At 47.0% G+C, this 12,167-nt stretch overlaps 1 protein-coding gene across 1 annotated transcript in view; it reads right to left on the bottom strand.

Moving 5' to 3' along the window:
• Positions 1 to 11,733, bottom strand: part of TRPV4 (transient receptor potential cation channel subfamily V member 4) — a 54,957-nt gene extending 43,224 nt beyond the window's left edge. The window contains 1 exon segment of the mRNA XM_075568758.1: positions 11,212 to 11,733. The gene's annotated coding sequence lies outside the window, so the exon portion shown is untranslated.
• Between the last annotated feature and the right edge of the window lie 434 nt (positions 11,734 to 12,167).

Raw genomic sequence — 12,167 nt, 5'->3', positions numbered from 1 at the left:
AGCTCAGTGATATTCTGCGTTATAAGTGGATTACCTGTGGGAAGAGGGTCACACGATACATCTACAATCACAGCCATTTTTCTTAGGGTTTAAAACTCCCCAGTGTGGCCAACTAATACGTGGTAATTGGAAGTGTAACCCTGATAGCCCGGCTCCAAAGAAGTTTACATTGGATGGGCTGTATACATGGCTGTGCTCAGTCTCTCATACCTGCTCAGGGTGCTGGGTGGGTGCAGGCTGGGCGTGGATATGCAGATAGAATAAGGATGGGCACCAGGAACTTTTATAGTACAGACAAGAGCGTTATTCGCAGCCGTTGATAATGCTCGATACTTTCTCATAGGCATTTACTGGTGTCAAACAATATGGTTACTCGGTGCTTCTTCCCCTGGTAGGTCTCACTCCTACGCTGGGGAGGTACCTATGCTGGTTTCCCTTAGTGCTGGTTAGATTGGCAATCTCCTGCATAGCTTCAATAATGCCCTCTCTGAGGTGGACCCTTGTTGGGGACACACACTGTTCTGCGGGATCACTATTCCGTTTCGGCGCACGGCATTCTTAGTCTACACTTGTCGGATCAGGAGTTTAATTAGGACCTTCCGGTCGGGCCGATCCGATTATGCTACGGAGCTTCTACTCTGAGAACTCCCTGCTGAGCACAGGCTCACTCCTCTTCTGGCCAAAGGACAATCTGGGGCCATTACCATGGACTTAAATTCAGGGCGGGCTTTAGGCTTTTTTCCTGGGGGGTGCGGGGGAAAGAGGGGTAGGACTTACCTAGATGAGCAGCCCTCCTCCGGCAGCGTCGTGGCGCATGATGTCACAGCGTCATGTGACGTCGCGTTGCCATGACAATGCACAGCACCCCGTCATTTGTGGTGTCACATGTTGCCATAGCAACGCGACGCTGCAGGAGGCAGCCCGCTGCGGAGAAGGTAAGAGAACACACACACCTCGCTGCCAGTCAAGGGGCTCCGCGCTCCCTCCTCCAGCTCCCCCCTTCCGGTCAGGTGAAATTTGGATCCCAACAGAAGGGAGAGGAGGGAGTGCGAGGTCCCCAAAGGCGTGGGGCTCAAGGTGGCCACCTTGCCCTAAGGCCGGCCCTGTAAAATACCTCTAACTATATAGGGCACGTTCCTTAACTGAAAACAAACAACTGTGACGGGACATCCTTAATACACAACTATACACACAGACCTATTTACAGGACTCACTGCGAGGCTTCACTCTGAACTCTGAGGAACCCTCTTCTAGAACATTGGGTGGAGTTATGTATACATCTTTCTATCTCCCTATATAGTGACATCACTGGTCACAAGACATACACAGGAGTGGCATCCCTTCTGCATCACATGATGAGGAAGGGAATAACCTGAGTGATCCCACACACTTAACCAATTAAAGGCTGTTAACCCCTTATGCTAACTAGCAGTCCCCAAAGGGGGTGCTACACAAGAAAGGTAAGTAAGAGGCTCCTTAAAGCCACAAGAGTATTGCAATATAATTTGGGATACACTTCAAATACTAGCAAAATGTTAAAGTATAAGCATTTGTAACACACACACACACACCTTACGAGTTTTAGTATTAACAAAATCGCACTTAGCCGCCATGCGCCGTGGCAACTAGAAAGACATTAGGAGAAGCAGAACACCAGTTGAAGCTTTACTAATCCCTAGCACCAGCACATTTAGTGAATAAAGGCCATAGAATCTGTCAGTGTTTTCTTCTTGTGTCTACATATCACTGTATTTTACTGCCACCGTCTTTGTATCTGGGGCTTTCCATTTACTCAATCCTCTCTGTCGCTTTCTGTGACCCTATCTCTGTCTAAATGGATCTCTTCCTAAAGTCTTTGTCACTACCTTCCCCTCTCTCTGTCCCTCTCATTCTTCACCCTCTGTCATTGTCTCAATCTATCTCCATTCCTGTTAGGAGTATATGCAAAAATGAGACAATGGCTGTCTTCAATTGATTATAAAGATGGGGATTGATAATGGCTTCCACGCATTGTGAACCTACGCATTGTGAACCTACGGTGTATCTTCTCTCTTGCAGATAATAAACTAAGGAGAAGCATTAAATCAGCCGTTCAACCTAACTACCATTCCCCCCCACCCCCCCCCCCCCTACCCTCCCTTTTTTCAGGATGGTCCTTCGGAGCTGAACTGCACTATTTTCAGCTCTAGAGACCCCTCCAAGGCCCCGAGATAGTTACCAGTATTACTTCCTGGTTTCTAAAAGGGATTTAAATGGCCGAACAATAGGAAGCCGCAACCAATGATGCTGCGCCTTCCTAAAGGCCCAAGAGTTAGCAGCCATTTTGTTTCCCCCTGTAACTTCCCTGGTAATTATTTAAAACCAGAGACAGAACATGAAACACAGACAGAGCTCAGTGCACATCCAGTGAAACTTATACACAGTACAGTGCCTAAATATATATGTATAGATATCTATTAAATAAAATAAAATGGTCTTTTAGTTTAACATTTTGGCCAAAGTGTTGTTGTTACTGCTGGTTATAGGGAAAGAGGGTGTAAAGGTTTTGCTTAGACAGAGGACAGAGCTAGGAAATACCAGCATGCTGATTAGTTCCCCACTCAGAACCTGTACGCCTGTAATTTGCTTTCCTATCTTCAGTGTCATTATACGTCCCAGCTACATAACTCTGCCCGCACTGATTCCATGGCATCTGCTGAAGTGTACAGCAAACTGGACATTAAAAAGGAAGAAACAGAGCAAGCGGCCTTCACATACGCACACAGTACAGTACATACATACACACATTATTTGAAGTCATCAAGGATTTTGTTCTGGACACCAGGGGGGAGGTCGCACAGAATAACATTACAAAACAGAATACTTGGGACATTGGGTGTGTCGGAAAAACAGACGTTCCCATTAACCCAAAGCTGTATTTCCAACAGGTAGCAGGAACGCGGCCTACGTTAGGATTCATTTCAGTACTTCCACTGAGATTTAATATTGAACGTGCACATTTTGCAGACGTCTTTGCGAACTTAATAAAGCAGATCCCAGGAGCGGAAATAGCGGAGTGCAGGTGGCACAACCTCCAGCACTGCAAGGGTTAACCCAGGAGTTCTGAACTCCCTTCCTTAAGACCTGCCCCCCCCCCCCCCCCCACCACACAACATGTCAAGGTTTCAGGATATCCCTGCTTCAGCACAGGTAGCTCAATCAGTCCCTGCTTCAGCACAGGTGGCTCAATCTTTGTCTATCCTTAAAACCTGACCTTTTGGGGGAATGGGGGGGGGGGGGGCTTGTAGACTGGAGTTGAGCACCCCTGGATTAACCTACAAGCACGCCACTGTCCTCAGTTCCATTTCATCCCAGGCAGGATTGTACTCTAAATTATTTCCCACCACTGTTCCCTCCGCAGCATGTAACGCAGAGCATAGCTGCACCTGTACATATGGAGATTTATAGGGTTAGTAAAACTAGTAGGAATGAAATGTCATTTTACAGCCTCAATACTCCCTCATTACTTCCCGAACTCCCGGGCATTGGAAACCCCACACTTATTTACAGCCACTGTCACAGAATGTGTATACGGAAGGCTGGCTTGTAATCGGGTACGTGCTGTTTGGGCAGCTGGCTCTACACTTATTGTAGAGAAAGCAAGAGAGAGCGAGGGGGAGAAATACAGAGCATGAGAGAGAAAGCGAGGGGGAGAAAATGAGCAGGAGAGGGGAGAGACGGATGGGGAAGGAGAGAGGGGAGAAGAGGGGGGGGAGAAGAGCGGGATAGGGGGGGGGGGATAGAAGAGCGGGATAGGTGGGGGAGAGAAGAGCGGGATAGGGGGGGAGAAGAGCGGGATAGGGGGGGGGAGAAGAGCGGGATAGGGGGGGGGAGAAGAGCGGGATAGGGGGGGGGAGAAGAGCGGGATATGGGGGGGGAGAAGAGCGGGATAGGGGGGGGGGAGAAGAGCGGGATAGGGGGGGGGGAGAAGAGCGGGATAGGGGGGGGGAGAAGAGCGGGATAGGGGGGAGAAGAGTGGGACATGGGTAGAAGAGTGGGACATGGGTAGAAGAGCAGGATGGGGAAGAGAAGAGCGGGATGGGTGGGGAGAAGAGCGGGATGGGTGGGGAGAAGTGCGGGATGGGTGGGGAGAAGAGCGGGATGGGTGGGGAGAAGAGCGGGATGGGCGGGGAGAAGAGCGGGATGGGTGGGGAGAAGAGCGGGATGGGGGGGAGAAGAGCGGGATGGGGGGGGAGAAGAGCGGGATGGGGGGGGAGAAGAGCGGGATGGGAGGGGAGAAGAGCGGGATGGGAGGGGAGAAGAGCGGGATGGGAGGGGAGAAGAGCGGGATGGGGGGGAGAAAGTAGGGGAAAGCGTGGGAGAAAGCGTGGGAGAGGGGGTGGAGGAGGAAGCGTGGGAGAGGGTGGGTTAATATATTAACCCCAAGGGTTAATATTTGGAGGGCAGCATACGAAGACGCGGACAGAGTCTAACACATCTGTGTTATTTATTTTTGATACAGCGGGGCGATCGAGCTGACCGCTACATTAGAGCGGCGCGCCCAATCCAAACGCACTTCCGATTCTAGCATCTGGCGCGGTCGTGTGATCACTCCGGGAGCGATAACGACACGGAAGTGCTCAAAAATCTAAAAAAAATTAAAAAGCGTAGATCAGATACATTTAAGTTATAGAACATGGCGCAGTTCTCAGTTCCCGTTCCTCCTAGGCATGCCTGCCTTTTAAGTGGGACTCCATTAAAGCTCGTGAGGTGTCTATTCTAAAAAGGAAGCCTCAGAGAAAATCAGTGCTTTGACAGGTCTAGTGGTTAAGGCTCAGCACACCCTCTGGGAAATAGGATTAGCGCTGTTTAGTACATTTAGGCCTGTGTCAGTTTTAGACCAGTACAGTGGATTTAAAGCAGCATTTTGCGCAGCTAGTTATATATTATATATTTTTTGTTTGATCTGCTCCGTGGTCCCCCAATATCTATGGGGACCCCTTGGTTCCTGCCCTCCGGCAGAATATGAGCCCGTCAGACACAATATGGCGGCGGGGTCAGGACCAATGAAAAAGCCCCGACGTCAAATCGGGAGATGACGTCTCACAGCTGGTGACAAGGCGGCCATGTTTGTAGCATGGGTGTCAAAAACGCCACAAAATAAATAAGTTAAAAAAAAAAAGAGAGAGAGAAACGACAAATATCTGGGTAATTGGGGGAACCCACCAGTCAAGGCAAAGGTTAAACAAGAATATATCAATTTGGGGCGAGGGAGAGGAGAGGGATTGTCGCTTTAAACACAACACAAGAGTGACATTGTCCTTTATTTCCTAAACCTCAGCCACGCATTCATGTCGAGGAGGGGGAACTTTCATTAGAAAAACATACCGGGCGTTTCCTGTCAGGAAACAGCCGGGCCTCGGGCCTGCTAGGCTTCCCACTCATAAAAGCGTCTCTCTCCACCACGGTAGTGAAGGTCGGGATTAACCCCTTCCGTGCCGGACGTGGATGTGAAGCAGAGGTCTTCCCTATCCCTTCTCTATAGGAAACTTAGTCATTCCTTAAAAGATGTAGAACTGTAGGTTTAGAAAAATCTAAAATTTCCCATTAAAAATGGGACATCAGGAGTTGCGGAAATCAGGGCTACCTTCAATTACAAATGAAACTAAAATTGGTATTCGCCTAGGGTTGCCAGGTGGCTTCTCCAAAAATACTGGACACAATGGTGAAAGGTGCGAAGCGCTCCTCACACACACACATACACACACCTCTCTTTCAATTCCATGCCGTTTCCTCCTCTCTTTAGCCCCACCCCCAGGCTCCTGACACCTCATGCTGATTGGCTGTTGGGTAATGCAGCAAATCAGGATGGAGGCATAATTTGGCAACAGACATACTCTCTCCCCTCTCAGGGAAATCCCACGGCCCCCCAAGCTGGTCAGGTCACTATGTCCAGAGAGGTAATACCGGTATACACATACATGTCCAGGGAGTTAATACCGGTATACACATACATGTCCAGGGAGTTAATACCGGTATACACATACATGTCCAGAGAGGTAAAACCGGTATACACATACATGTCCTGGGAGTTAATACCGGTATACACATACATGTCCAGAGAGGTAATACCGGTATACACATACATGTCCAGGGAGTTAATACCGGTATATACATACATGTCCAGAGAGGTAATACCGGTATACACATACATGTCCAGAGAGGTAATACCGGTATACACATACATGTCCAGGGAGTTAATAATGGTATACACATACATGTCCAGGGAGTTAATACCGGTATACACATACATGTCCAGGGAGTTAATACCGGTATAAACACATAAATGTCCAGTATTACCTCTAATTTTCTACTGGACAGTGTGTCCAAATACAGGACAGTCCGGTTCAATACTGGACACCTGGCGACCCTATACTCTTCCTCAATTAAAATTTTGGTAAATGTCTCCACGGTCATTTGAAAATATCCCAGTGAGGTCACAGAGACATAGTTGTCGACAATCCCAAATTTGCTGGGACAGTCCCACAAATGGCCAACATGTCCCCGGGGAATGTGTGACCCGGGAGGTGGACCGCGACCACGAGGTGTGAGCTGGAGGTTGGACCTCAAGCGGTGGAAGCTGGAGACAGGGCTGGGAGCCCATGCATTGAACGGTGCGCGGTCAGCGGGGGGTCACGTGATCCTGTCACAGGAATCTACCTGGGCCGAGGTCACGTCAAGACAAGTCTACGTTCTTGTGAAGGCCATTGATGTGCGGGAGGAGGGGATGGGGAGGGAGCGGAGATCAAGAGTGAGGAGCGGAGGTACAGGGGGGGTTTGGGGGAGGGAGATCCAATGGGGGTGAGGAGGCGTAACCACAAGGGATTGCGCGTGGTGTACGCAAGGCAGAGAGTGACACATGGTGGGGGGCAGAGGCTGATAGGGAATAATTCAGGGGGACATTAATAATTGAAATTTGGAATAATTGAGTTTATTTTGTCTGGTTAGCATTACCCTTACAATTTTAAAATTGAATCTAGCACCTCATTCTGCCCTAAATCTTCACAGCAGTGCACCGCAATCTTAACCCCATGACAGATGTCCCTGGAAACGTTTTTGGGGAATGTTGGCAACCGTGTGTCAAATTCTACAGAGGAGCGAGACTAAGCGACACAAAGGGAGCCGTTCTAGGGAGTTGCAGGAATGCCCTGTCAATCTTCTCTATTTTATATCCTGACCGTACACAGCAATGTCACATTATCTAGAAGATTTATATATTACAACATATATATTTTCTTACTGCTGGGATTTTTTTAAATGGCCACCACTGATTTTTTTTTCTTCTTTTTCTTCATTTACGGACAATGGCTTTAAAACTTGTTCCCGGTCGCTACAGCTTTGAAATCGCCACCTTATCATCTTAAAAAGTCAGGATCGTTCTTATATTGTTACCAACAATAAATGACACAAATGGGCCTCCCCCTCGCCGTTGAAGGGACCAACATGGCAATGATGTAAAAAGGGTTCTGAAACGCCCTACACATAAATCAGGTGCCCCCATAGACGTAAGTGGGGTCATCCTTTTAAATGCTGTATCTGCATCCTGCACATGACAGCGGTTCCCAAAGAATGTATGCGGATCACCCTATTAAAAGTCAAACTCACCCTCTTGCATGCATCCCTTGTTCCCTCGTAGAATCCTAACAGACCCTACGATGCTTTGGATTCTGAGTCCGGAGGTCAAACTCTGCGTTACTGCGGCCGAATAGGTTGCAAAACAGCCTCTTAATAATTAATGATGGAAAAGACTGCAAAGTAACCTTCCATTACGTGATTCTCTGCAGAAACACACTCACAAAGAACGCAACATGAATCATAAAAGCTTCTTTAATATTTAATAGATCTCTTCTTGCCCTGTCCAACGCTGTTCTTATTTTTAAAATCCGATGCTCCGTTCAGAAGATACAAACGTTTGAAACATTAAGCACCCGGGCGGTTAAAAGGGAGCTCTCTCCAGAGCCCAGTGCAGTCTAACCTCAGACACTAGAGATTAAAAAAAAAAAACATGATTCTTAACACTTAAAAAATACTATTCCTGCTGCATAATAATAATAATAAGTTTATGAACGATGGATTAATATCTGTTTCTCGACAGCACCTGTTGGGACCTGTTGCAGAACACAGCAGGAGTGGGCTAATTAATGCGTCTCCGAAAATGATGACATACAGTATGCTAGTGTACATATAGATGTTGACTATCTCAAATCAATACGAAGATTTAAAGCTGCAATACTACTTTCCCCCTTTTATTTATTTTTTTCTTATTTGTATATGTGACAAAGTATAAAACTACAGTCTTACCTAAGCTGGCAATCGTTTGGTGCTCCTGTTCTAAATCTGTAAAAATCCTGATTGTGTGACTAACATAATGGCCACCTTTCAGTTTCTATGAAGCCTTGCGTCAGTGTAACTCAGCAGCTACAATGTATCCTGATATTAGGGCAAACAACATCTATTATTACAATTTGCAGCTCAAACTGCTGGGAACACTGGCAACAAATTATCACAAGCAGGAAAGTGTTGCAAATATATTGTACTGCTGGGGAGGTGGACTAAAGTCTGCTATAGAAATCACAGGATGCTTTAAAACGAATTAAAATGGCATTAAGAGTTGAATAAAAAACTGAAAATTAAAAAACGGCTACAGAACTGATTTATGTTTAAAAATATAAAATAAAAAATAAAAAACATGTGATTTCACGTTTTGCTGCTATAAAAAGCACGATCCACGCAGCACGCACAAAATCAAGGCAACTATTCATCAATAATTTAACAATTCAATGTTCTTATGCATAAGGTGACACTGTACTTATTTGCACGTCATTACCCAGAATCCCTTGCTGCTGTGAAAGCATTGTATGGTAAGAGATCAATGGGAAATGCAGGGTTACAGAGCGGTCAGACGTGAATGTGCTCACAAGTGAAATTTTTAGTCAATGGTCTTAAACAAATGTAACTGTTTTAAAAGCAAAGAGTTGGCAGCTTCTGTTACTTTGGAAACAAGTTAGAAACTGCATTTCTTAGGGGCCTCTGAATGGGGAAGTGTTAGTCAATCCAAATGTTTTCTCTACCTGTGTCCCCCCTCCCCACATCATTATCAGAGAACCGGTAAAGATAAGTGGAAGGGGAGAGCGGGGGGGGGGGGGGGCTTTGCCTGTGCAAACTCTTGTTGAACCCACAGGAACATCAGACTAAAAGGAGCAGCCAGAGGTAACCTAACCCCTCCCAAGTCTCCGCTCACCAGGTTTGTAAACCTATTTAAAGTACTTTTGTGTCAGATTTGGGTTTAAACAAAAAGCATCAATTAAATGTAGCCGCGATAACACGTCATTGCCATTAATATACTTTGTCCCTAGAAGGGATTTTAAAAGATGGCGGCAGCCGTTACCCACGTGTGTGTTGTATTGATTACCAACATCTCCGTACCACGGGGTAAGCACAGGTTATAGTAATCCTATTCAATACGCTGTCATGCCTTCTTCGCCCCACCCCCATCATGGAAGGTGTTCGCGCCATTATTTTTTTCCCCCAATTAGGGTCGAAATATTTTCTAGCGAGGGCTCGAGTTTCACAGCACATTGGTGAGGGACCCAACAGAGCAGGTAATCAGAGAGGGGTTCCCACCTATACCTGCTTTTCAAACCGATTCACGCCGATTCTATTCTTGCGAACAATATCAACTTCACCTAAAGGAGTAGTGGATCCATAGCTTCCCAGCAGAGGGGGTGGTAGTTCTCAGCAAAGGAAGGTAATAAATGCTAAAGGGTAGAGACAAGGGAATTCTAATGGAAAATCAAAAAAACCCACGTGTGAACACCTTCACATGTCTGCAACCCTGCCTTTCCCCATTATCTCTTTGCATACAACGTTTCCACTGCAGCAAGGGATTCTGGGTAACATGAATATAAGGAAAGACGCAAATGGAGCCCGGAGGTTCCAGAACATGCAGGAAAACCCGATAAGTGGTCCTTTTCCGCTGTCAGTAGGATTTTACATCAGGAATAGTGACACCCCAAATGAATACGTGAAGTCCTTGAATCCAGCAACGTGTTGATTTTTCAGTTCCATTTTGTACATCGTGGGAACCTGCTTTCTTACTCGTTAACGACTTTTGCGTGACCGGCGTGCTGGCTAGCCTGGCCAGGGAAGGGTTAAATGTGTTCCGCGCTCTCCCCGTCCCCTTTAACGAATGTTTACATTTGATGGTGGAACGCAAGGGGGGGCTCAACCCCAGTCCTCAAGATTCCCCAACAGGTCAGGTTTTCAGGATATCCCAGCTTCAGCACAGGTGGCTCAATCAGAAGCGCAGAAGACTGCACCTCTGATTCTACCGCCTGTGCTGAAGCAGGGACAGATTGAGCCACCTGTGCTGAATTAGGGAAGCATTATGAAGCAGGGATTTCCTGAGAACCTGACCTGTTGGGGGGGCGACTTGAGCCCCCCAACCCCCCCGCATAACACACAAGATACACACGTCAATTCGACCGCGTGTAACCATTTGCCAATGCTAATAGCACCTGGGCCACTCGTTCGCATGTTTGCGCCATTCTGCTTGCGGAGTTACTGCGCCACTGACTATGTTGCTGCTTCATAAATAAATGAGAATATTCATCTCGGAATGTTATAATGGCCTTTATCCGCACACTCAGCACTTTACAGACTGGTCATAGAGATCGATCAAAACAAAGGGTATTGGTACTGTATACAATGCAGGGAGACAGAGACACAAACACACACACACACAAACAGTTTGCAAACGACAAGGCAAATGTGTGAAGCACACATGTTAACCTTTGCCATGCCAGAGGCCAACAACAAGTTACACAGCATGAAAAGGTGTTGCCAGCTCCTGCTGACATCAAAAGGGGTTAATGGCAAAATTACCTTAACATGCAGCAACGAGAAACTTAAAGGGTTAACACCTACATTACCTTCACAAGCAGCACAGAGAGACTTAAAGGGTTAACACCTACATTGCCTTCACAAGCAGCACAGAGAGACTTAAAGGGTTAACACCTACATTGCCTTCACAAGCAGCAGAGAGGGTCTTAAAGGATTAATGCCTCCACATGTAGTCCCCCTTCCCATCATTTCTTCCAAGGCTTTTTAGGACTCGGAGTGTTGGTAGGGAGCAGCAGCAAGACCATATACAGGGCTGGAATGAGGACCTACCTTGAGTTGGGTCACAATGGTGCAGTAATGTGAGACAGGAGGCAGTTCCCGCAGGTGTACGGCAGCAACCCCCAGTGCACCATGAGACTCTGCCGCCTGCACTAACCCAAGGACTGGATACAGAGGCAGTTACAGGAAAAGCACAGCGCTGGAATACATTCCCCTGTGTCTTCCTCCACTCAACGTGTTTACATGGACTACCCCCATCAGACATCAAATCTACCCCCACGCCCCACCAAACTCCAGGTACTGTATTCTGTCCACACCCACCAAAAACTAGGTCCACACCCACCAAAAACTAGGTCCACACCCACCAAACTCCAGGTACTGTATTCTGTCTACACCCACCAAAAACTGGTCTACACCCACCAAACTCTAGGTCTACACCCACCAAACTCCAGGTCTACACCCACCAAACTCTAGGTCTACACCCACCAAACTCTAGGTCTACACCCACCAAACTCCAGGTCTACCCTCACCAAACATCAGGACTACTCCCACGTACCTGGGTGTGTACATCCACGCACACAGCCTCCTTCCCTTCCACGCACATACCTCCCACTCCCAAAACCATTCCCAGATCCCTCCCCCAAACCTTAAAATAACTCCTATATATCTGCTCACACATCCCCCTGATAAAACCCAGCCTCAGCTCTGCTAACATGTCACTCCGCTGCTCCATGCATTGGATGCGAGTAATAGCAAACACACCTTCCTACCTCCCTGATTTTGGATGGGGTTTGGCTTTGACCCACTACTATATTAGGGACACTCCTGTAATCATCATTTGGCCTGATTAATATTGGGGTCTCTCAGTACATTGCATTGCCTTCAGTAGTTCTTATTTGTATTGTATTATGTCTTTATTTATCTAGTGCCATTAATGTACATAGTGCTTCACAGCAGTAATACACATGGTAATCAAATAATTACCAGATAATATAAATAACAGGTCA

The sequence above is a fragment of the Ascaphus truei genome, chromosome 13 (assembly GCF_040206685.1).
Source record: "Ascaphus truei isolate aAscTru1 chromosome 13, aAscTru1.hap1, whole genome shotgun sequence".
In the NCBI taxonomy this organism is placed as follows: domain Eukaryota; kingdom Metazoa; phylum Chordata; class Amphibia; order Anura; family Ascaphidae; genus Ascaphus; species Ascaphus truei.
The sequence above is the reverse complement of the archived record's forward strand: the minus strand, read 5'-3'. Positions and strand labels throughout refer to the sequence as shown.